This window comes from Halichoerus grypus, chromosome 7, assembly GCF_964656455.1.
Source record: "Halichoerus grypus chromosome 7, mHalGry1.hap1.1, whole genome shotgun sequence".
NCBI classification, from domain to species: Eukaryota; Metazoa; Chordata; class Mammalia; order Carnivora; family Phocidae; genus Halichoerus; species Halichoerus grypus.
In genome coordinates, this window is record NC_135718.1 from 110,629,677 (window position 1) to 110,656,282 (window position 26,606).

A 26,606-nucleotide genomic window follows, 5' to 3' on the forward strand; every position below is an offset into this window, starting at 1 on the left:
TTCAAGAAAGCTTGTGATCAAAGGGGTAGAGTCTGTCATGGAACAAGAGTGAAGACTGTGTGGTTTTGTTTCCCTTGTTCATCAGAGTACCTGAGATCCTGGTGGAGAATGCACTCACTGAGGTAAAATACAAACAGCAGGGGATCTGGAAGAGAGAAACAGTGTGGTCACCAAGGGAAGTCCAGGGATGGCAGGACCCAGGCTCAGCAGAACACTGGGCTAGGAGCTAACACTATTTTTGCCTACTTATGGCTTTTGTTAGATCTTAGCCTCCCACCAGGACCCCCAGGACTCTCACATGTCAGAGGGTCCAGCAGAAACAGTCATGACAACACACCCCTCCACACCCTCCCCTGTCCCCATCCAGTTCTAGTTACTGGAATGCCCTTTCTTTCACAAGTCTGCATGTCTGTCTCATTCTACTCTTTCCACCAGATGGTCTACTCTTTCCTCTTATAGCTCAGAAGGATTTAGATTAAAATAAACCCTCTATAGTCATCACCTAAGGGTTTTTTTCCAAGTTTTTATTTAAATTCCAGTTATTAACATAGAGTCTAACGTTAGTTTCAGGTGTAGAATTTAGTGATTCAACACTTAGATACAACACCCAGTGCTCAACATAGCAAGTGCACTCCTTCATCCCCATCACCTATTTCACCCATCCCCCCACCCACCTCCCCTCTGGTAACCCTCAGTTTGTTCTCTATAGTTAAGAGTCTGTTTCCTGGTTTGCCTCTTTTCTCCCCCTATGTTCATTTGTTCTGTTTCTTAAATTCCACATATGAGTGAAATCATATGATATTTGTCTTTCTCTGACTGACTTATTTTGCTTAGCATAATACTCTCTAGCTCCATCCACATTGTTGCAAATGGCAAGATTTCATTCTTTTTTTTTTTTTTTAAGATTTTATTTATGTATTTGACAGAGAGAGACACAGTGAGAGAGGGAACACAAGCAGAGGGAGTGGGAGAGGGAGAAGCAGGCTTCCTGACGGGCAAGGATCCTGATGTGGGGCTCGATCCCAGCACCCTGGGATCATGACCTGAGCCGAAGGCAGACACTTAACGACTGAACCACCCAGGCGCCCCAAGATTTCATTCTTTTTTATGGCTGAGTAATATTCCATTGTACATACATACACCACCTCTTCTTTATCCATTCATCAGTTGATGAACATTTGGGCTCTTTCCATAATTTGACTATTGTTGATAATGCTGCTATGAACATAAGGGTGCATGCATACCTTTTAATTAGTGTTTTTGTATTTCGGGGGTAAATACCTAATAGTGCAATTGCTGGATTATAGGGTAGTTCTATTTTTAACTTTTTGAGGAATCTCCATACTGTTTTCCAGAGCGACTGCACCACTTTGCTTTCCCACCAACAGTGTAAGAGGGTTCCCCTTTTTCTGCATTCTCACCAATACCTGCTGTTTCCTGTGTTGTTAATTTTAGCCATTCTGACAGTGTGAGGTGATATCTCATTGTAGTTTTGATTTGAATTTCCCTGATGATGAGTGATGTTGAGCATCTTTTCATGTGTCTGTTGGCCATCTATATTTCTTCTTTGGAGAAATGTTTATTTATGTCTTCTGCCCATCTTTTAACTGGATTATTTGGTTTTTGGGTGTTCTTTATATATTTTGGATATTAACTTCTTATCAGATATGTCATTTTCAAATATCTTCTCCCATTCTGTAGGTTGCCTTTTAGTTTTGTTGATTATTTCCTTCACTGTGAAGAAGCTTTTTATTTTGATGTAGTCCCAATAGTTTATTTTTGCTTTCATTTCTGTTGCTTCAGGAGACATATTTAGCAAGAAGTCACTACAGCTGATGTCAAAGAGGTTACTGTCTGTGTTCTCCTCTATGATTTTAATGGTTTCCTGCCCCACATTTAGGTCATTAATCTATTTTGAATTTATTTTTGTGTATGGTGTAAGAAAGTAGTCCAGTTTCATTCTTCTGCATGTAGCCGTCCAGTTTATTTGTTGAAGAGGCTGCCTTTTTCCCATTGGATATTCCTTCCTGCTTTGTCGAAGATTAATTAACCATACAATTGTGGGTTCATTTCTGAGTTTTCTATTCTGTTCTATTGATTTGTCTATTTTTGTGCCAGTACCATACTCTCTTGATCACTATAGCTTTGTTTTTGTTTGTTTGTTTGTTTGTTTGTTTTGTGGGAATAGATTTATCTTTTCTTTTTCTTTTTTTTATTATGTTATATTAGTCACCATACAGCACATCATTAGTTTTTTATATAGTGTTCCATGATTCATTGTTTGTGTATAATACCCAGTGCTCCATGCAATATGTGCCCTCCTTAATACCCATCACCGGGCTAAACCATCCCCCCACCCCTCCCCTCTGAAACCCTCAGTTTGTTTCTCAGAGTCCATAGTCTCTCATGGTTCATCTCCCCCTCTGATTCCCCCCCCCTTCATTTTTCCCTTCCTTCTCCTAATGTCCTCCATGCTATTCCTTATGTTCCACAAATAAGTGAAACCATATGATAATTGACTTTCTCTGCTTGACTTATTTCACTTAGCATAATCTCCAGTTCCATCCATGTTGATGCAAAATTTGGGTATTCATCCTTTCTGATGGCTGAGTAATATTCCATTGTATATATGGACCACATCTAAAAAAAGAAGGGCCACATGCACCCCAATGTTCATAGCAGCAATGTCCACAATAGCCAAACTGTGGAAAGAGCTGAGATGCCCTTCAACAGACGAATGGATAAAGAAAAAAAGATCACTATAGCTTTGTAATAGAACTTGAAGTCCAGAATTGTGATGCCTCCAGCTTTACTTTTCTTTTTCAAGATTGCTTTGGCTATTCGGGGTCTTTTGTGGTTCCATACAAATCTTAGGATTGTTTGTCCTAGCTCTGTGAAAAATACTATTGATATTTTGATAGGGATTGCATTAAATATGTAGATTGCTTTGGGTAATATAGACATTTTAACAATATTTGTTCTTCCAATCCATGAGCATGGAATGTCTTTCCATTTCTTTGTGTTATCTTCAATTTCTTTCATTAGTGTTACATAGTTCTCAGAGTACAGATCTTTTGCCTGTTTGGTTAGGTTTATTCCTAGGTCTTGTATGGTTTTTGGTGTAATTGTAAGTGGGATCGGTTCCTTGATTTCTCTTTCTGCTGCTTTTATTGGTGTATAGAAATGCAACAGATTTCTGTACATTGATTTTGTATCCTGTGACTTTACTGAATTCATGTATTAGTTCTAGCAATTTTTTGGTGGAGTCTTTCAGGTTTTCTACATAGAGTATCATGTCATCTGCAAATAGTGAAAGTTTGACTTCTTCCTTGCTGATTTGGAAGCCTCTTATTTCTTGTTGTTGTCTAATTGCTGTGGCTAGGACTTCTAGTACTATGTTAAATAACAGTGGTGAGAGTGGACATCCTTGTCTTGTTCCTGATCATAGAGGAAAAGCTCTCAGTGTTTCCCCATTGAGAATGATATTAGCTGTGGGTTTTTTGTATATGGTCCTTATTATGTTGAGGGATGTTCCCTCTAACCCTACTTTGTTGAAGGTTTTTATCATGAATGGTTGTTGTACTTTGTCAAATGTGTTTTCTGCATCTATTGAAAGGATCATTGTTCTTATCCTTTCTTTTATTAATGTAGTCATCACTTAAGTTTTAACTTAAGCTTAACACTTGTCTCAATACCAATTTTTCCATTTGTTGTCTTAAAAAAATGTGCTGAGGAGTGAGGGAAGGGGTGAACAGAACAGCAAAAACAAACCGCTTTGTTTTCCTTATTCCTTTTGAATGAAACTAAGGAAACTAGCAATTTTCCAGGGACCTAATGACTTTAAGTTTTTTTTTTTTATCACTATAACATGGGTGCCAGATAATATCTTCCATGTGACAGTCTCAGAGAAGTCATCAATCCTGGTTGTAAAGGACTGTTTTTTCTCTAGGAAATACAAGAGGCCTGTCCCAGGAGATGTTTCAGAGGAGAAATTATGCATGGCTTTCATTTCTCTCCTACAATGCTCTGCAGCATGGTGCATAATCCCTGGGTCCAGCCTCAGACCACCTCTGTTAAAACCCCTACTCCAAAATTTATCATTTGTGTGAATTGCTTCACAGGGATTGTTTTGAGGGTTAAATGAGATAATACATGTTTTTTTCTTTTTTCTTTTTTTTTCTAAAGATTTATTTTTATTTATTTGAGAGAGAGAGAGAGAGTGGGGAAGGGGCTGAGAGAGAGGGAGAAAGAGTTCTAAGCAGACTCCACACTGAGCACAGAGCCCAATGCAGGGCTCGATCTCACGACCCTGAGATCATGGCCTGAGCCAAAACCAAGAGTTGGACACTCAACTGACTGCATGTCACCCAGATGCCCTGAGATAATACATGTTTTATATGTCAATTTGGCTAGGTTCTGGTTCCTAGCTATTTAAGCAAATATTAATCTAAGCGCTGCTTTGGAAGCATTTTATATATATAATTAAAGTCCATAATCAACTGATTTTCAGAGAAATTATTCTCAATAATCTGGATGGGCCTGATTCAGTCAGTTGAAAGGCCTTAAGAGTAGAGCTTCAGTTCATGGCCAAGAGCTCCAGCTTGTCCTTCTTAACCACCTAGCCTATGGAGCCCCACAACCGCATATGCCAATTCCTTGCAATCAACCTCTTGATATATATCTCCTACTGGTTCTGCGTCTCTGATTGAACACTAACTGATATGACATATAAAGCTGTGGATTAGAGATTGACACAGAGTAAGGGCTCAGAAAGTCTTTGTTACTATATTTTCTGTCAGTGGTGGTGGTGTTGGTATTGTTACATAACATAAACTTCTGGAATTTTCCAATACTCTTCCAATATTCTGTCTTATTGATCACAACAAACACATTCTTTCTTGTCAGATCATGTCATTCAATGCTTGATTCAAAAAATGCAACCACTAAAATACTCCACTTCAGACAAAGCAACATCACATTCCAAATCACAGCATGCAATTTCCACAGCCCAATAACGAATACACTTTCCAATAGAGATACATTTTTAGTCAACTATTAGCCTAGATAAATTCTTTACCCTTTGAGTAGTTAGGACAAATTCTGTTTGCATTTTTTAAAACCTAGAAATTATATTATTTCTTTCAGTTTGCTTTCCTTATATTTTCAATATTCATTCAGATACATTCATTTTCACATCTTCCTTTCTTCCTCTGCTATTTTCCATTCAAGATGGCAGGATTTCTTTTTTTTTTTTTTAAGATTTTATTTATTTATTTGACAGAGAGAGACACAGTGAGAGAAGGAACACAGGGGAGAGGGAGAAGCAGGCTTCCCGCTCAGCAGGGAGCCCGATGTAGGACTCAATCCCAGGACCCTGGGATCATGACCTAAGCTGAAGGTGGACACTTAATGACTGAGCCACCCAGGCGCCCCATGATAGCAGGATTTCTTAAACTCTATAAAGTTATTTCCTTGGAGCAATCAAGCCTCTACTAATACCTTTATTATATCTGTAACTGCTTCAAGTTTGTACCAAGAGCCATACAAACAATGCTTAGGCCTGATAAAATCACATTTTCCACTTACCTAAATGTCCCATGCAAATTTAAAATATAATACAAGGTATTTTTCACCTTTTCTTTCTAATAGTATCTATTCTTTCATTACTACTCTGTCTTCCAGAAGTATGATTTACTGGTTCATTCAAAAGTCACTTACTGAGCATCTACTTGAGCAAAAAGATGTATCACATTTCCTGTTCTCATGGATTTTTTAAGAAGGATGAGAGATAAACACAAATAACTGTATCACTTGGAAGACTGATAATGGCCGCCAGGGTGATTCAGTGCTACAGTGATACTGAGAACAGAAAGGTCACCCTTGCCTGGGTTGGGTGATGAAATAAGAAAAGCCTAAGAGATGGCTTCTGAGAAGATTCTTAAAGAATGGCTAGGATTTCAACAGGTCGGCAAGGGATTTCAGAGAACCAAAACAGCACATGAGCACTGGGAGTGAATTACTTTATACATGAGAAAAGAGAGAGTCAGACAAGAATTTGCCCAAGGACATGCAGCTAGTCAGTGACAAGAAGAACCTGAAGAGAGTCCAGAAACCTCAAGGAAGCCCATCTAGCACCTTCTGTCTGCAGTTCCCCATTCCTTCTATTTGTTTTACAAGATGGAGATCTGAACTGCTGGACCTTTCATGTACAGGCCATCGAGGCTATCATGACTTATATCCCCTTCTACTCCACCGCTCTCATTCATCCATCCATTAACCCCCTATCATTTGTCCATCTGTCTCCCTCCAGTCTGAATCCTGTAATCCTACATCCATCCTTTTCATCCTTCTCCACCCTCTTCCTCACTGAGCCATACAGAACTTCCAGTCTGACCCTTCTCTGAATGATTCCTTAACCCCCTTTCTCTAACTGAAACCTTGTTCTTCCTAAGGACACAAGAAAAGGTTGCTTTTTTCTTTATAGCTCATGAACTTGAGAGCCTGATTATTGTCCCCCTATCTTCCAGTGTGACTTTCAAGGCTTTTATTTGCCTTCCCTTCTTTAAAATACGCAGTTCATTTGAAGCCCATATCATCAGACTTCTCACTTCACTCACTTCCACCTGCTTATAGATCACATAAGTCAAACTCCTGATGACTTTTTTCTCAGCCTATCACCCTTCACGTCCTCACTACCTTCTAGGCCCAGAAAATCACTCATGTGCAAACTCCTTTAATTACTTTCCTTCCCTCTCCCTCCTTCCTACTTACCTGAAAAATCTCCAAACCAGATTAAACTCAATTCTAGCCATATTCCAGTAACTCAAGTTTGATAAAACCATTTAATACTCCTAACTAGATCCACAATAAATTTATAACTCAGAGTCACAAATGGGTATCTGACATTTCCTGACAACTACTTACATGTCCCCAGAACATTTGCTGTCTCACTCTCTTAGATGACCATCCCACCCTTTCTGTTCTCCCCTCAAACATCCTTGTCTCACCTTAGCCCTTGACCTTACCTTATATTTTCCTGAGAAATTAGAAGCAGCTTAAAAGGAGTGCCCTTATCTTTCTATAAATTTACTTTCTTCTGTACCTATTCATTCTATCTTCTTTCCTACAGATACTAAGGAGTTGTGTCCCTTCTTCTAAAAAGGCCCACCTGCTCCACTGGGATGTGCTGATCCATGTCCTCTTATTACCTTGCAGTTGTGCTCCCTCTCTCCTACATCATCTATTTCTCCCACTCTTCTGAATTGGTCTCATCTGATCTAGTTTATTTGACCATAAAAATCACCTCCCCCTCTTTACCCACGGTAGCCTGTGGTTTTCAACCCATTTCTTTCCTCTTTGTATAGCAAAAACCTTAAAAGAGTAACTATATCCCAACTTTCTTACCTCGTAAGAGGCCATCAAGACTAACCTCTCATACATGTTTCCCTTTCTAGTCAACCACTCTCTGAACTCTCAGACTATCACTCATCCATCTGTCTCCCTCCAGTCTGGATCCCACAGTTTCTTGTCCATCCTTTCAACCTCATCTGTGACCTCATCTCAACCACTCCAATCAAGCTTCTGATTCTTCCATTTTCTTGTCAGGATCCCCAGTAACCTAATATTGCCTAATCCAATGGAAACATATGTGCCCTCATCCTACTGAACCAGTTAGCAACATCCTACTTTCTGAAACACTTTCCTCTCTTGACCTTAGTGTCATCCACTCTCCTAGTTTTCTTCTTACCTTTTATCTTTTTTTTTTCCCCCTCACTTTTAAGCTCCTCTTTTTCTACCCAGTCTGAACTTTGAAGTGGTCTAGAATTCTCTTTTTCTTACCTACATTTATTTCCCAGGTGATCTCACCTGAGGCTTGGGTTCCAGTTGCTACCAGCAGCAGAGTATAGGCCCCTGACTAGGCTTCACAGGCTTTAAAGAGAAAAGCAAGGATGATTCCAGACAGAAATTAGGTTGCACTTAACCAAGTGTACTCCCCACCAAAACCAGACAGGGTTCCAAGGTCACAGCCTGAGGTTCAGTCACATACTCACTTCTCTCCAGCTGGTAGTCTTTCCCCAGGAGAGAGCATCACACGGGCTTATCTAGAACAATCCTTTCTGTTTTACCTCCACTGTCTTGCTTTGAAGCTCCTGAAGTTCCTCTTGTTCCTCTCCTGAGTCCACTTCCTGTCACAGAATATTCCAGAATGAATCCAACACAACCATCTCTCATTTACCCTGATCCTCTGACTTTGCATCCAGGACTTTTTCCACCATGTCGGGCTGCCCCTCAGTTCCTTACTTATAGACAAGTAAAATGAAGTTTCATTTTATGCTACCCTGTATACATGTTTTGCATGAGATTGTTATCCTTCATCCATGCCACCACCTCCCCAAAATAATTGAGCATCCATATATATGGCTCCATAAAATACTAGCAGGCAATTCACTGTGGCACAGAGTTTATTTTTCCAAACAAGTAAGACAAAAAGCTTAGCTTAAAAATAAAAAAACACTTTATACTCATGCATATAAAAAACATCAAAAATAACATACGTATTTTCTATTGTTTTCCTTTGCAACAATTTACTATGTCATATTTCAAAACAAAAGCTAGTTTCCATAGGAAAGGAAAACAGATTAAGTCAAACAATGAAGAAAGGAGTAATGTTCACAAGGTTTAGATTTGAAATCTTACATAGTTTTTCCAAAGACACTGATGTTTGCTGGCACTTTACTACTTTTAATCTTGAGCATGAAATTCAAACGTCTATGGAGATAAAACCATATATCTACTTAAAAAAACAATACATTGGTCCCTTCCTGGTGTGATCCTTGGATAAATTTCTTCTGCAACTCTTTACAGTGTGAGTAATGTATCTCCTTCTCTAGATTTTTAAAATTGGTTGGATTGCAAACTGTCAGGAAAGAGTCAAGTGACAACTAAAGCAAAGTCAGATATGAAGAAAGATAGGTTTCTCAAAGCATATTCCACTGACAATGCATTGGTTAATAATGATGTTTATGACAAAGTCTATACTTTTGTTTGGGTTATGAATCATTTATTTATGACCTTTGATAAGAACCAGACATTGCCTCATTACTGTCTCATCTAAGAACTATGTCTTGCAATGAATTCTGGTAAGGTCTATTTTTCCCCATTAGTGTGGCATGTGTGTTAAAAATTAACAGTAGAATTATTAGGTGACCTGTTCAGACCAGTGTTTCTAGGACTATAAATCTACGGCTAGCAAGTGTTAATTTATTTTTATCAGAAATTTTGACACTCCATAAGAAGAATTACTGAAGCAGTCAGATTTCTGAGCCTTACTGACCATCATTAATCCTGGTACATAGGAAGGAAACACAAAGCAACTGTATTCCAACATTGGTTACCTTAATGCTCAGAGATTATCTAATAGCTCAGAGATTATCTAATAGCACATTCATTTGTTACTTGATCTTGGCATTTAAGGTATATTCTTGAACCAAGAGTTCAATTGATTAGTGAACTATTAATAGGGCAGGAATGATTCTGAGTGGCCTAAATATTTTGAGGCCAGGCAGACCTGTATTTCAATCTCAGCTCTACCTTGTACTAGCTATGTGACTTTAGGCAAATTGATTTATCCCTTAGCTTCAATATCTTCTAAATATCAGAGTGCTAACATGTAACCTTAACAAAACTGTAGTTTGGATTTAATGATATAAATGTAGGTACAGTATCTGGTTCTCAATAAATGTTAGTTTCTTTCCCTTGAACAATTTTACATTGAAAATCAATGGCCGACTCCATCATATCAGAATTGCTAACTGATTTGCTTAGGTATTCCTAGAGTATTTGCCTATATGCTGCCTCTAGAGACAAAAAGATTTTTAGGGCTTTGGAGTTCAATATAAAACCATCTGATGACTTCCATCCAATGACCCATTTCATGAATAGAATTCGTCACTTACAAATGTTATTGAGTTAAAATAATAAAGATATGAAGGCCTTTATGAAAGAAAATAATACCTGTGGGCCCAGCTAGATTTTTTTAAAACTAAATTTAGTCAGTTTGTAATAACCACTGAGTTCACTAAAGTATATGGTTCAGAGCAAAGAGAAGGAAGTGGTTATCTCAACCGAAAAACAAAACAAAACAATGATGTTGAAAATGCAGAAGAAAATAAGATGAGATCAGGGCAAACACAAATTCTATCAAAATGTTCCTCTGGCTTCACTGATAAGTACATGGTAAACACCACACTAGTCAAAACAATGGTATTTCTGACTCGGGCCGCAAAATGGAGAATTGCAAATTAAATTAGGTTACATTCATACAACAAAGTTGTATGCAACCATCAAAAATGATGTTGAAGAATAATATTCAATTTATTTTTTAGAAGGTTATTTAATAACATGGAAACATCTTAAGAATTGATGATGTATGTAAAAAAGAAAGCTATGAAACAGTATGGGTAGCATTCTATTAAGGAAGGAAAGCATGGAGGGATGGAAGGAAGGAAGGAGGGAAGGAAAGAAGGAAGGAAAGGAGGGAGGGAGGGAGGAAAAAAGGAAGGAAGAAAAGAAAGAAGGGAAGACAGGAGGAAGGAAGGAAGGAAGAAAGGAAGGAAGGAGAAAACACCAATATATTAATAGTAGTTTACTCTAGGTAATGGAAATTTGAGCAACTTTTTATTTTTTTCTAGCTTTATTGAAATATATTTGACATATAACAGTGTGTAAGTTTAAGGTATATAACATGATTTTATATACATATACATTATGAAATGATTAGCCCAAAAAGGTTAGTTAACATATCCATCACTTCACATATTTGTGTGTGTGTGTGTGTGTGTGTGCGCGTGTGTGTGTCGGTGAGAACATTTAAGATCTACTCTCTTACCAATTCTCAAATATACAATACAGTATTACCTATAGTCACCATACTGTACATTAGATCCTCAGAATTTATTCATCTTATAACTGAAAGTTTGTACCCCAAATCAAACTGGGAAATCAAACTCAATCTATTTTGTAGATTTGTAAGTCAAACTAGGAAATCAAACTCAATCTATTTTATTTCAAAGCCCAACCTCCTAACACTCTACTCTATGTATAATCTTCAGATATTAGAATAATCACCTCACCAAGCTCTGCAATAACCTGGCCATATATGAAGCACTGTAGTTAATTCTAGACAATTTAAAATGAATCCAGAGGAAAGTGAAAAGAATTCTATAAAGTCTATGAACTAAGAAAAACAAGAAAAAGAAAGGTTGGTTTAGGTTGGAGAAGATAAAATTCATGAAGGACACTAAGAGAGGGGTAAATTATTTTCTCATTCCTGTCTCATCTACTCTGGTTCCTCTAGGGAACAAGCTTCCCACCACCACTCACGGAAAGATACATCTAGCCTCTCATGCCTATTATTGGATTTATGTTGAACTCTCAGTCCTCATGGTCTTTATCACACAAGAGTCTTCTTGGTCTTTGTAGGCTCACCTAGAACTTCTAAATGACCCCTCCCAAGACCATCTCTGCCTCTGACCACACTATCTTCAGCATGATATTTTCTTAAGTTCCTTTCCAGGTAACATGCCAACCAGATTGAGCTGGCCTCAAACACTTCCCTCTTCTCTCTACAGTGCCATAATAAGGAAGCCCCTCCATACCACAAACACGCATTTTCTTACCTGGCCTTGCTCCAGAGATCAATAGCTAAAACTGACCGGATTTTTTTCATATTTTGCCTTGTTAAAGAGGAGATATTTCTAATAATTAGACATGTGAATAAAAGCACTGGTGCTTCATGGTATAATGAAGATACATCCCAGGAAGCGTGGTGTGTATGCTGCATAGTGGAATCCTCATTATGTAATAACTCGGGTAGCACAAGCTGCTGAAATACATACCAAATTTTTGGTAGCTTTAAACAATACAATATTATGTCACACTCTTGTATTGATCAATGAGGATATTTCTATTTGACTGGTAGCTTTCCTGCATGTGGTGATTCAAGGACCCAGTTTCCTTCTACCTTTTGCCTCCACCATCCTCAGAAACATGGAGGTTGGTTTGTTTGTTTAATCCAGCCAGAAATGAGATAATAACAAGAAGATGCTTCTTAACCACCTCAGGCAACAAGTTATGTGTGCCAGATTCCAAAAGTGAGAGCTAGTCATATATCCCCACTGAAGGATAAGGGGAATTGGGAAATGCAGTTGTTGGCCACTGCCAAGAAGCCACTGCCCAGTAACTACTCCTCACTACGGAAGAGGAGTGCAAATCTTTGGTGAAGAGCCCATCAGTGCTACTGCCATTGGATAATAAAATGAATGGGATTTAAGTACTGTTTTAACTCCAATTTTCATGGCCCTCAACTTTCATAAAGGTTCAACACAAGAAATATCCACTTGTATTTAACTGCAAACTCTTCAAATTTCTAGAGTTTGAACATATTGATAATAAGCTCTTGCATTAGGCTCTAAGAACTTGGAAGGCAAGAACTGACTCTTCTGAACTTTGTATGCCCAGAACCTTGCACTCTCTCCTGCACGTAAAAGCTGTCCCAGAAGTGTTTGTTGATTACATGAATGGGGGATTATGTTATCCAGGGTTCCTTATACAAAATAAACCTGAATTCAATCTCAGGTATGTTTGTTTCTCAAGATAAATTTCTATGTCTGTCTGCCCCCTCCATATTAAGCAAGTCATGGTTCTGTGAGCATATAATATTGTGGTCCTTCACACATTTGCAGATACAGCTTTCTCTGCCTGGATTACCCTATCCCCACATGACTTCCCCTCCCTCAAAAGTTGGCTCAAGAATGACCACCTCTTCTCCACACAATCTTACCCAATTCTCCCCGCAGACTTAAGTACTTATTCCCTTGTGCGTCCATTATACCCATTATAATTCTTATCCTAATTTCTGGTACTTATCTGCTTATTTTCTGTCTCTCCATTAGATTATAAACCATTTAAAGGTAAGAACCATGGCATTTTATCCTTATGTTATCAACATATTGGGCACTATCTGATATATCAGAGAAGTTCAACTAATATTTGTTAATTTGTAAATTGTCATTGCTTTAATATAGTCAATGCTTAAATAAAAACCATACTGGTACTTGAAGAATGATATGCCTTCCTCTCTCACTTCCTTTCCCCCAAACACACAGTGACCTGATTTATTGAAACAAATCAGAGTAGATAAGGAAAGCAGACAATCCTCAATACCATATTTAATTTGGAAAGTCTCTAATTCCATTCATATTACAATACCTGTATCTCTAAACACAATAATGCATTCTTTGTTGCATTACATTACAGTTTCATACTGACTGATCCCTAACTGGATCTTAACCAGTATTTTGTCTGTGTGATAATCACTTCAGCAGAAATGTTTTTCGTATTTTGTATTTGTAATACAATATTTATAAATTTCAAAGGCTCACTTGCCTTCAAACTGAAATCTTTAACTTCTCAGATATTATAAGAGAAGGCAGGGGGAAAAAACTAACATTAACTGAACTCCTGTGGGGTCCCTGATGCTTTACATACTTTATTCATCAAAATCTTACATCAACCTAGAGAGATAAGCATTATTATCAACATTTAGACATGAGCAATCTAAGGCTTAGAAAGTATAAAACAATGTTAGAGCCAGGATTCAAATTCAGATGCCTCAGGCTCTGTGGTATGCTGACTAATGATCCCCCAAGATGTCCATAACTGCATCCCCAGAACCTGTGGATATTACCTTATATGGCAAAATCAACTTACCAGATGTGATTAAGGATCTTGAGATAGGGAGATTATTCTGGATTATCTGGGAGGCCCTACATCTAATCACAGAGTCCTTGTAGGAGGGAAGAAGAGAAATTTTGACTCCAGTAGAGGAGAAGGCAATGTGACCATGAAAGCAGAGATCAGAGTGATGCATCCAAGGACTGTTGGGGTACTCTGGAAGTGGAAGAGGTAAGGAACAGATTCTCCCCTCTAATCTCCAGAAAGAACCAGCTCTGTTGACACCTAGATGTTAGTCTCTTAAGACTTCCTTTGGACTTCTGATTTCCAGAATACAGGAAAATAAATTTGCTTTGTTTTACATTTGTGGGATTTGTTGCGGCAGCAACAGAAAACGAATACAGGCTCCAAACTTAAAACCTATATAAATCAATTCAGTGCAACAAATACTCAGTACATTCTTAAAACCATGTCCTGCAACACTGCCCCATCAGGAAAAGCCAACAACTGGAGCCATGTCAGACCAGATAGGGAAGTTCCAAATATGAACACCCTCCAAGAACACTTGAGCCATCATTATGACTATTCCAAAGTAAAATCTGGAATTCTTTAGCCAAGTGCTCCAGGAGATATTCCCAGCTGAGAGGAAGGAATAGTGTGAGGGCCAGTGTCTCAGGTAGCCAAGCCATAAAACCTGTAGAACTAAATAAAAAATTTGAACTGAACCCACAAGCCTGAGGTGGCCAACACAAACCTCAGTAGAACTAGTTGTACTTCCAGTAGCAAAACACTTTCAAACAAGGGCCATATTCCATTTCCAACTCTTGGGGCAAAGCCTTGCATATGTTCTACAGTAGCCCAGGACTGGAATTTACCAGAGAATGAGTAACTCAGAAAAAAAGCTTGCAAACTCGGTGCCTAGCCCAGATGGAAAAACAAGCTACTAGCTTTGATGCACTACAAACTCCAGACCTCATGCCAGCAAGAGCCTCCTCCAGGATTACATTTGGCATAAAAATGGAATTATAGTAGTTTGAATTACACATACTTTCCAATGCAAAATGTTTATATCTTCTGTTGTTCATTGAGACAATTCTCACTGGCTCTGGAGGCTGCTGTCCAGTGTTACCCTCTCAGGGGAAGTGACTCGAGCAGGAAACCACCACTATGGCCAGGAGAAAGGAGAATCTTCTGAATGAAATTAGCTTTTGTTTTCCTGCCCCCTTTTGATGTTGATGGATATTCCTGCATGGAAAATTTTCAGTTTTAGTCTGAAATATTTATTTATTTTTTTTAATTTTTTTATTGTTATGTTAATCCCCATACATTACATCATTAGTTTTAGATATAGTGTTCCATGATTCATTGTTTGTGCATAACACCCAGTGCTCCATGCAGAACGTGCCCTCCTCAATACCCATCACCAGGCTAACCCATCCTCCCACCCCCCTCCCCTCTAGAACCCTCAGTTTGTTTTTCAGAGTCCATCGTCTCTCATGGTTCTTCTCCCCCTCTGATTTCTCCCCCTTCATTCTTCCCCTCCTGCTACATTCTTCTTCTTCTTTTTTTCTTTCTTAACATATATTGCATTATTTGTTTCAGAGGTACAGATCTGAGATTCAACAGTCTTGCACAATTCACAGCGCTTACCAGAACACATACCCTCCCCAGTGTCCATCACCCAGTCACCCCATCCCTCCCACCCCACCCCCCACTCCAGCAACCCTCAGTTTGTTTCCTGAGATTAAGAATTCCTCATATCAGTGAGGTCATATGATACATGTCTTTCTCTGTTTGACTTATTTCGCTCAGCATAATACCCTCCAGTTCCATCCACGTCGTTGCAAATGGCAAGATCTCATTCCTTTTGATGGCTGCATAATATTCCATTGTATATATATACCACCTCTTCTTTATCCATTCATCTGTCGATGGACATCTTGGCTCTTTCCACAGTTTGGCTATTGTGGACATTGCTGCTATAAACATCGGGGTGCACGTACCCTTTCGGGTCCCTACTTTTGTATCTTTGGGGTAAATACCCAGGAATGCAATTGCTGGATCATATGGTAGCTCTATTTTCAACTTTTTGAGGAACCTCCATACTGTTTTCCAGAGTGGCTGCACCAGCTTGCATTCCCACCAACAGTGTAGGAGGGTTCCCCTTTCTCCGCATCCCCGCCAACATCTGTCATTTCCTGACTTGTTAATTTTAGCCATTCTGACTGGTGTGAGGTGGTATCTCATTGAGGTTTTGATTTGGATTTCCCTGATGCCGAGCGATATTGAACACTTTTTCATGTGTCTGTTGGCCGTTTGGATGTCTTCTTTGGAAAAATGTCTGTTCATGTCTTCTGCCCATTTCTTGATTGGATTCTTTGTTCTTTTGGTGTTGAGTTTGATGAGTTCTTTATAGATTTTGGATACTAGCCCTTTATCTGATATGTCATTTGCAAATATCTTCTCCCATTCTGTCGGTTGTCTTTTGGTTTTGTTGACTGTTTCCTTTGCTTTGCAAAAGCTTTTTATCTTGATGAAGTCCCAATAGTTCATTTTTGCCCTTGCTTCCCTTGCCTTTGGCGATGTTTCTAGGAAGAAGTTGCTGCGGCTGAGGTCGAAGAGGTTGCTGCCTGTGTTCTCCTTTAGGATTTTGATGGACTCCTGTCTCACATTGAGGTCTTTCAACCATTTGGAGTCTATTTTTGTGTGTGGTGTAAGGAAATGGTCCAGTTTCATTCTTCTGCATGTGGCTGTCCAATTTTCCCAACACCATTTGTTGAAGAGACTGTCTTTTTTCCATTGGACATTCTTTCCTGCTTTGTCAAAGATTAGTTGACCATATAGTTGAGGGTCCATTTCTGGGCTCTCTATTCTGTTCCATTGATCTATGTGTCTGTTTTTGTGCCAGTACCATACTGTCTTGATGATGACAGCTTTGTAGTAGAGCTGGAAGTCCGGAATTGTGATGCTGCCAGCTTTGCTTTTCTTTTTCAACATTCCTCTGGCTATGCGGGGTCTTTTCTGGTTCCATACAAATATTAGGATTATTTGTTCCATTTCTTTGAAGAAAGTGGATGGTATTTTGATGGGGATTGCATTGAATGTGTAGATTGCTCTAGGTAGGATTGACATCTTCACAATATTTATTCTTCCAATCCATGAGCATGGAACGTTTTTCCATTTCTTTGTGTCTTCCTCAATTTCTTTCATGAGTATTTTATAGTTTTCTGAGTACAGATCCTTTGCCTCTTTGGTTAGATTTATTCCTAGGTATCTTACGGTTTTGGGTGCAATTGTAAATGGGATCGACTCCTTAATTTCTCTTTCTTCTGACTTGTTGTTGGTGTATAGGAATGCCACTGACTTCTGTGCATTGATTTTATATCCTGCCACTTTACTGAATTCCTGTATGAGTTCTAGCAGTTTTGGGGTGGAGTCTTTGGGATTTTCCACATAAAGTATCATATCATCTGCAAAGAGTTAGAGTTTGACTTTTTCTTTGCCAATTTGGATGCCTTTGATTTCTTTTTGTTGTCTGATTGCTGTGGCTAGGACTTCCAATACTATGTTGAATAGCAGTGGTGATAGTGGACATCCCTGCCGCGTTCCTGACCTTAGGGGGAAAGCTCTCAGTTTTTCCCCATTGAGAATGATATTCGCTGTAGGTTTTTCATAGATGGCTTTTATGATATTGAGGTATGTACCCTCTATCCCTATACTCTGAAGAGTTTTGATCAAGAAAGGATGCTGTACTTTGTCAAATGCTTTTTCTGCATCTATTGAGAGGATCATATGATTCTTGTTCTTTCTTTTGTTAATGTATTGTATCACGTTGATTGATTTGCGGATGTTGAACCAACCTTGCAGCCCAGGGATAAATCCCACTTGGTCGTGGTGAATAATCCTTTTAATGTACTGTTGGATCCTATTGGCTAGTATTTTGGTGAGAATTTTTGCATCCATGTTCATCAGGGATATTGGTCTGTAATTCTCCTTTTTGATGGGGTCTTTGTCTGGTTTTGGGATCAAGGTAATCCTGGCCTCATAAAATGAGTTTGGAAGTTTTCCTTCCATTTCTATTTTTTGGAACAGTTTCAGAAGGATAGGTATTAATTCTTCTTGAAATGTTTGGTAGAATTCCCCTGGGAAGCCATCTGGCCCTGGGCTTTTGTGTTTTGGGAGATTTTTGATGACTGCTTCTATTTCCTTAGTGGTTATAGGTCTGTTCAGGTTTTCTATTTCTTCCTGGTTCAGTTTTGGTAGTTGATACATCTCTAGGAATGCATCCATTACTTCCAGGTTATCTAATTTGCTGGCATAGAGTTGCTCATAATATGTTCTTAGAATTGTTTGTATTTCTTTGGTGTTGGCTGTGATTTCTCCTCTTTCATTCATGATTTTGTTGATTTGGGTCATTTCTCTTTTCTTTTTGATAAGTCTGGCCAGGGGCTTATCAATCTTGTTAATTCTTTCAAAGAACCAGCTCCTAGTTTCGTTGATCTGTTCTACTGTTCTTTTGGTTTCTATTTCATTGATTTCTGCTCTGATCTTTATGATTTCTCTTCTCCTGCTGGGTTTAGGCTTTATTTGCTGTTCTTTCTCCAGCTCCTTTAGGTGTAGGGTTAGGTTGTGTACTTGAGACCTTTCTTGTTTCTTGAGAAAGGCTTGTATTGCTATATACTTTCCTCTTAGGACTGCCTTTGCTGTATCCCAAAGATTTTGAATAGTTGTGTTTTCATTTTCATTGGTTTCCATGAATTTTTTTAATTCTTCTTTAATTTCCTGGTTGACCCATTCATTCTTCAGTAGGATGCTCTTTAGCCTCCATGTATTTGAGTTCTTTCTGACTTTCCTCTTGTGATTGAGTTCTAGTTTCAAAGCATTGTGGTCTGAAAATATGCAGGGGATGATCCCAATCTTCTGGTACTGGTTGAGACCTGATTTATGACCTAGGATGTGATCTATTCTGGAGAATGTTCCATGGGCACTAGAGAAGAATGTATATTCCGTTGCTTTGGGATGGAATGTTCTGAATATGTCTGTGAAGTCCATTTGGTCCAGTGTGTCATTTAAAGTCTTTATTTCCTTGTTGATCTTTTGCTTAGACGATCTGTCCATTTCAGTGAGGGGGGTGTTAAAGTCCCCCACTATTATTGTATTGTTGTCAATGTGTTTCTTTGCTTTTGTTATTAATTGCCTTATATAATTGGCTGCTCCCATGTTAGGGGCATAGATATTTACAATTGTTAGATCTTCTTGTTGGATAGACCTTCTAAGTATGATATAGTGTCCTTCCTCATCTCTTATTACAGTCTTTGGTTTAAAATCTAATTTGTCTGATATAAGGATTGCCACCCCAGCTTTCTTTTGGTGTCCATTAGCATGGTAAATGGTTTTCCACCCCCTCACTTTCAATCTGGGGGTGTCTTTGGGTCTAAAACGAGTCTCTTGCAGACAGCATATCGATGGGTCTTGTTTTTTAATCCAATCTGATAGCCTGTGTCTTTTGATTGAGGCATTTAGCCCATTTACATTCAGGGTAACTATTGAAAGATAGGAATTTAGTGCCATTGTATTGCCTGTAAAGTGACTGTTACTGTATATTGTTTGTGTTCCTTTCTGGTCTATGTTGCTTTTAGGCTCTCTCTTTGCTTAGAGGACCCCTTTCAAGATTTCTTGTAGGGCTGGTTTCGTGTTTGCAAATTCCTTTAGTTTTTGTTTGTCCTGGAAGCTTTTTATCTCTCCTTCAATTTTCAGTGACAGCCTAGCTGGATATAGTATTCTTGGCTGCATATTTTTCTCATTTAGTGCTCTGAATATGTCCTGCCAGTCCTTTCTGGCCTGCCAGGTCTCTGTGGATAAGTCTGTTGCCAATCTAATGTTTCTACCATTGTAGGTTACATATCTCTTCTCCCGAGCTGCTTTCAGGATTTTCTCTTTGTCTCTGAGACTCGTAAGTTTTACTATTAGATGTCGGGGTGTTGACCTATTTTTATTGATTTTGAGAGGGGTTCTCTGTGCTTCCTGGATTTTGATGCCTGTTTCCTTCCCCAAATTAGGGAAGTTCTCTGCTATAATTTGCTCCATTATACCTTCTGCCCGTCTCTCTCTTTCTTCTTCTTCTGGGATCCCAATTATTCTAATGTTGTTTCATCTTATGGTATCGTTTATCTCTCGAATTCTGCCCTCGTGATCCAGTAGTTGTTTATCTCTCTTTTTCTCAGCTTCTTTATTTTCCATCATTTGGTCTTCTATCTCACTGATTCTTTCTTCTGCCTCATTTATCCTAGCAGTTAGCGCCCCCATATTTGATTGCACCTCATTGATAGCCTTTTTGATTTCTACTTGGTTAGATTTTAGTTCTTTTACTTCTCCAGAAAGGGTTTCTCTAATAACTTCCATGTTTTTTTCAAGCCCAGCTAGTATCTTTAAAGTGATGATTGTGAACTCTAGATCTGACATCATACTAATGTCCGTATTGAGTAGGTCCCTGGCAGTCGGTACTACCTCTTGTTCTTTTTGTTGAGGTGATTTTTTCCGTCTTGTCATTTTGTGCAGAGAAGAATAGATTAATGAGAGAACAAAATGCTAGCAGGGTAACAACGTCCCCAGAAAATATACTCTAAACAAATCAGAAAAGACCTGAAGCAGTGGGAAAAGAAAGGGAAAGAGAGAAAAAAGAAAAAGAAAGAAAAAAAGAAAAAAGAAAAAGATAAAGATAAAAACAAACAAAAGCAGAACAAAACAAAACAAAACAAAAACAGAATGTGATCAAATATGATCAGGCTGGTTTATAGATCAGTGCCACACACTAGATTTTGGGTGTATTTTGGTCTGTTAAAAAAAAGTCCCTCCCAAAATTTTAAAGAAAGAAAAACGTATATATGTACAAAAATAAGGGTTGATATGATGAAGGGATGGAATATGACTGTAAAGATGGAAATTATAAAAAATTTTAAAAAAGGATTTGATAAGTTGTTTGAAAAAAGAAAGAAGAGGATAAAAAAAAAAGAAAGAAAGAAAGAAAGAAGGGAGAGAATGTGATCAGGCAGGGGAGTAGAAAAAAACCATACACTAGAGATTTAGAGTATATTTTGATCTGTTAGAAGAAACTATCTCAAGATTTTAAAGAGAGAACAACTTATATATATATGCCAAAAATACGGGTAACTACTATGAAGGGATAGAATATGACTTTAAAAATGAAAAATAAAAATGTTTTTTTTTAAAAAAAGGGATTGATAAGATGTTGGTTGAAAAAGGGAAAAAGAAAAATTCAAAAAAAAAGAAAAAAGAAAAAAGAAAAAAAGACAGTTAAAAAAAATAGTTAACTTTGAAAGACTAAAGAATCATGGTAAAAAAGCCATGAATTCTATGTGCAGTATTCCCCTAGCACTGGAGTTCTGCCGTTCTCATTGATCGGTAAACTTGGTCTTGGCTGGCTGTTCTCGCTGATCTTCTGGGGGAGGGGCCTGTTGCCGTGGTTCCCAAATGTCTTTGCCGGAGGCAAAATTGCCCCGCCCTCGCCGGTCCGGGCTAAGTAATCTGCTCGGGTTTGCTCTCCGGAGCTTTTGTTCCCTGCAAGCTTTCCGTACAGCTTTGGAGGCAGAGAGTGAAAATGGCGGTCTCCAGTCTCCGCCCCGGAGGAGCTGAGAACTCGGGGTCCCGCTCCTCAGCGAGCCCCCAGAGAAAAGCAGTCAGTCACTCCCGTCTCCCCGGTCTCCGGCCACACTCTGTGCTCACCCGGCCTGTGACCACGCCTTTCTATCTGGCACCCGACCCCATGTGGAGTCTCCAAACCCAGCAGATCCCCGCGGTGTGCTCCCGCACCTCCCCTCCCGGGGGAAGAAGGAGAGTCTCCCCGGATCTGCCGCTTGTTGGGTCCCTGCTGGAGGAGCAGTGGCCCGACTGTGCCGCGGATCACGGTTTATGGCAACCCCGAGCTGAGAGCCCGCGCCTGGGCTCCGTCTCTGCAGCCGGCTTCCCTGCTCCGATACCTGGGAGCTCTGCCGCACTCAGGCACCCCCGGTCTTTCTGTGACCCCGAGGGTCCTGAGACCACACTGTCCCGCGAGGGTTCCACCCCCCACTTCGCCACCAGAGTGACGTCCCTCAGCGGAGCCGACTTCTAAAAGTTCCGATTTTGTGCTCCGTGGCTCTATCACTTGCCAGAAGCGGCCGACGGAGGCCCCTCCCCCGCCATCTATCCTCCCGAATATCGCCTCGGATTCACTTCTCCGCACATCCTACCTTCCAGAAAGTGGTCGCTTTTCTGTTCAGAGAGTTGTTGCTATTCTTTTCTTCGATCTCCTGTTGAGTTTGTAGGTGTTCAGAATGGTTTGATCCCTATCCAGCTGAATTCCTGAGAGGAGACGAAATCCAGGTCTCCTACTCCTCCGCCATCTTGCTCCGCCCCCCAGTCTGAAATATTTAAACAGGTAAATCTCAGAGGTATAAACAGTAAGTTTGTGTGGTAAGGGAAGTTTTTCTGACTGAGGACAAAACATAAACATAATGAGAAATATGATGGAAATCTAAAGGAATTTTAATAGAAAAGATTTAAAGTAGTAAAAATATTTTATAGAAATCCTTAGTGAATAATCTGTTCTCAAATTTTAAAATTCTATTTATTCCTTCATCAGTCTCCCTCAATTTCTGACATGGTGGGTATAAGAATTGTCAAGTCCCATGAACTGTACTTAATGTTTTAAAATGATCTTGACTATTTCAGATGAACTCTATCAGAAAATGTCTCCCTAACACTCATTTATATCAAATCAATAGGTAGTAATTGAACATCAGTGATCCATGAATTTCTGTGACAGATACGGCAAAGTCAGTACCGTCTCACGGCTTATAATCTACTAAGGAGAAAGAACATAAGTATGTAAAATATTAAATGACAAAGTTTTAAATATTGGGTAAAAATAGAAACCCATCACAATGTAGTACATGGGTAGACAACACGTGATTCTATCGACAAAGGCCACCATTGAGATTTAAGGAGAAGGAAATTGCATTAAAACAGCAAGGCTAGGAGACTAGGGCATTCAGTTGTTTCAATCATGTTATGGTGTGGCTAAAGCATAGTGAGTAACTGGTATGATGGAGAGGGATGCAGACATTGGAGTCATACAGACCAAGTATCACACCCCAGTTCCGCTACTTGCCAGGCATCAGATCTGGGCAATTACGTCAACACTCTGAGCCTGCTTATCTTCCTCTGCAAAATGTGGATCAAACCTATCTCCCAAGATTGTACTGAGGTTAAAGTGAGAATGTATATAAAGTTCTCAGCAGATAGTAGATGCTCAAAAATATTAAAACCTTCCCTGTGGCAGGAGTTGTTTGGTCCTCAACAAAAATCTTTTCTGAAATTGTCATGACACCCTGTTATTCTCCTAAATATATACAATTTATTTCAGAAGTCTCCTGCACAGATAGTGTCATGAGATTTTGTGACTGTCCAATGAGGTATGGGTTTATAGGTTCGTCATCATGGACACCACACAGAAAGTGACTCTCCCTTCAGAAACTCAATTCCATGGGGGCCTGGCTGGCTCAGTCGGTAGAGCATGTGACTCTTGACCTCAGGGTTGTGAGTTTGAGCCCCATATTGGGCATGGAGCCTACTTTAAAAAATAAATAAAATAAAATCTTTTTTAAAAAAAAGGAACATTTTAATTCCTGCCATTGCCACAGGACACAGAAAAGCTACATATTTCCTCAATTCTATGACGCACATTTTCTACATATTAATACTTCTGAAGTAGGAATGTGGTTTATAAATGACATCCAAGGAAATCTGTCAGGAATAGCCTTTTAAATAAAATGTTGCTATTAATATAGTAGTTTGTTTTATAATTAATGGCATCTTGGCCTGAAGGAAATACAGTCATGGCATTAGAAAAAAATGGAGCTTCAGTGGACAATAAAGGTAGGCTCAAGTTTAGAGGCAAAAACCACAGACTTAATACCATAAAACTGTACACTTAAAAAATTGTTAAAAGATCATTTTTTGTTTTATATATATTACTACAAAAAATAATTTTAAGCCACAGAATATGTAACCATCTCCTGGATTAAGAAGTCATTACTGTGCAATGGAACCAGCACTGTATATGGCATCTTAGAAAAGAACAAAGCCTTCCATAGAAACCAACTCGTTATCTGCTCTCCAAGCCTATTCTTTGAAGAAAAGCATATGCGTAGCCTCAGACATCTCTACAATCCATCACCCATGCTCTATAGCAGCACATGGTTGCTCCCAAACAGGTGGACCTGGACAAGAGTAAATAAAAACCCAGAGGAGAGGCTGGTGAACACTCATCTCTTAGTCTTACTAATCAAGGTTCACTTAGTGCAGAAGACCTAGAGAATGATATTGGAACCCACCATGGATTATTCAAAGTGCTCTAGGTGCTTTGTGAATGGTTCTTTGGAGCAGAATCAATCAGGGCAACAGGTAACTTCTCCTAGAAAGACAATTCACTGCATTCACTGAGTCCTGCTGTTGTTTCCAGAAAGTGATACAGATCCTGGTAGTTCAGTATTCCACAATTGGTGCTGCTGGGTCAGAAGAGGTCCAAACAAGTGGCTCATCCCTCCACGCCTCACTTGGCATATGTTACCATATGAAATGTCCAGGATTGGGCATTGCTTAGAAAACTTGGCATTCAAAAACACTAATGGCCAAGCCAGTCTTTGTAAGGGAAAATTTTATTACTGAATGCACACACAGCCTCCAGCCCTGACTCTTACTTTGTTCACAAAACACTGGACAAGCACCAGCATTGCTGGGGAGGAGGCTGAGTGACAGCCAAAGAACAGCTCACCATGCACACCCTTTTGTGGAGAGTCACCTCTGCAGTAGATGCTCTTTGACCAGTACTCTTACAAGACCTATCCTAGAGCCCAGTGCAAGAGAATCACCTACTGGACTCTTCCCAAACTTCCTTGCCATCAGTCTTCAAGTCTTCTCTCCTTCCAGGCAAAATGGAACACAAGGTGGATTGTTTAAAATGCTGCCCATTGGGAGGATTTCCCTCCTCCTCCAACCTCCAGAGCAGATGGCTGTGCTGGGACCTCAGCAGCCCATGCCCAAAGGGTGACAGCAGAGCCATCTGTAAACCACACTCAAGCTTCTCCCCTCTGCCTGAATGAAGCCAACACCCCATGAAACCACTGGTGTGGGTCCTACAAGCATAATGGCAAAACCAATGAAAGCAACTGAAATGCCCAGAAATGGGGGTTGGTTAAATAAAGCAAGGTATATAGAATGAAATAATATGCATCCATTTTAAATGATGCTATGAATATTCAATAAGATATTTTTTTTAGATGAAAAGATTGGTTGCTATAAGACTGTGAACATACACGTTAGGAAACAGTGATTATCTCTGACGTGTAAAATTATGAGGCATTACTTTTCTTTTTTCTGCTTATTTGCTTATTTTAAATTGCATACTATAAACATGTATTAGTTTTGTAATATACCTTTAAAATAAAAACCTTTGGTAGACAAAACATCGCTAACCTTCCTGACAACAAGCATGTTTTCAGGATCATTGAAGAGCAATGCTAATGTTGGTGGAATGATTTTGCTTGCTATGGAGAGTATAATAAGCAGGTGGGGGAAGTCATCTTCTGCAGAAAATTGCTTAAAGTTATTTTTCAAAAGATTCAAGGAATCCAAAAGGGACTTTGTAAATTTCTAGATAACCAATTCAGCCCTTAATAAAATGTTTAATTCTAGTTGCCAAATAAATTTTTGATACAGTATATCTATATATCATATCCTCTTCTGTAATCAATATATATGCTACACTTACATCTATTTTATTAGGATTTTAAAAATACATTTACTTATTTGAATACTATGTGTTTGCTTTTATAACATACTATTGACCATATCAGTGACTTATTTGTTTCAAAGTTTAATTCTAATCTTGTTTCTATAGAGAAAATACAATCTACTCCATGTTGATCTACTTTATTATAGTGTCTAAAATGTGCTACAGAAGAAACTATCCAAATAAAAATATGCAATGGACTTTTCTTAACCAGAGCTCCCTATAGACTCTCCTTTATACTCCTGTATGAGGGTATTATTTGCAATTCTTTTACTGTGCCTAGTTTAGGTGGCCTCTCCAACAAGTTGACGGCCAATACATAGGCCCCATATATGCATTTACAAAGTTCATCTTTGTCATTTGGGCCAGAGACTAAAAAGAATATGGTGCAGATTCTAAAAAGATTTTCTTTCCAAGTGTTATTTTTGTGTTTGATCCACAGTCTTAATTACCCTTCACAGATATACATTCAGTTTCTTTGGGAAAGTGTTGAGGTTATGTATTTAAAGAGAATTGCAACATCAGAAGAAATGACATGCAATTTAGTTAAGGTATTTGTTTTCTTCCACATCATTAATGGCTATTTCTCTCCCACCCATGAGTACAGACACTGAGGCTGAGATGGGCATTTTTCACATCTAGGGGCCATATATTGACATACATTCCACTCCCATGCCTAGAAATAAGAAGAAAAAAAGAAATGATTATCATTCCAATCAAATGAAACTTTAAGTGAAATGGAATAAAAATAATTACCTAGATAATTTCTTTCCTATAATATGTAACATTCTATTTGACCCAGAATAAAGTGGGATGCAGGTTTCTTATCTAGTTCCACTCATCCATATGCTATTACCATGATTCTCCCTCCCAGCATTCTCTATTTCATTCATATACTGATTATAGAGACTAACCTACTAAAAACGTTGGGAGGGTCTTCTGCCTCACAAAATCTCCCCCCACTGCTCAGAAATTATGTCCTTAGAAAATTCATTTTGGGGAGTCTTAAAGGCTTCTTTTC

At 38.9% G+C, this 26,606-nt stretch overlaps 1 long non-coding RNA gene across 1 annotated transcript; it reads right to left on the minus strand.

Annotated features, from left to right (window-relative positions):
- Positions 1 to 8,022: 8,022 nt before the first annotated feature.
- LOC118550368 (uncharacterized) lies at positions 8,023 to 22,079 on the minus strand. The gene is made up of 3 exons (XR_004924522.2): positions 21,984 to 22,079; positions 14,783 to 14,979; positions 8,023 to 8,186 (listed from the first exon to the last, which is right to left on the minus strand). It is a non-coding gene; the product is annotated as an uncharacterized LOC118550368 (long non-coding RNA).
- Positions 22,080 to 26,606: the final 4,527 nt, after the last annotated feature.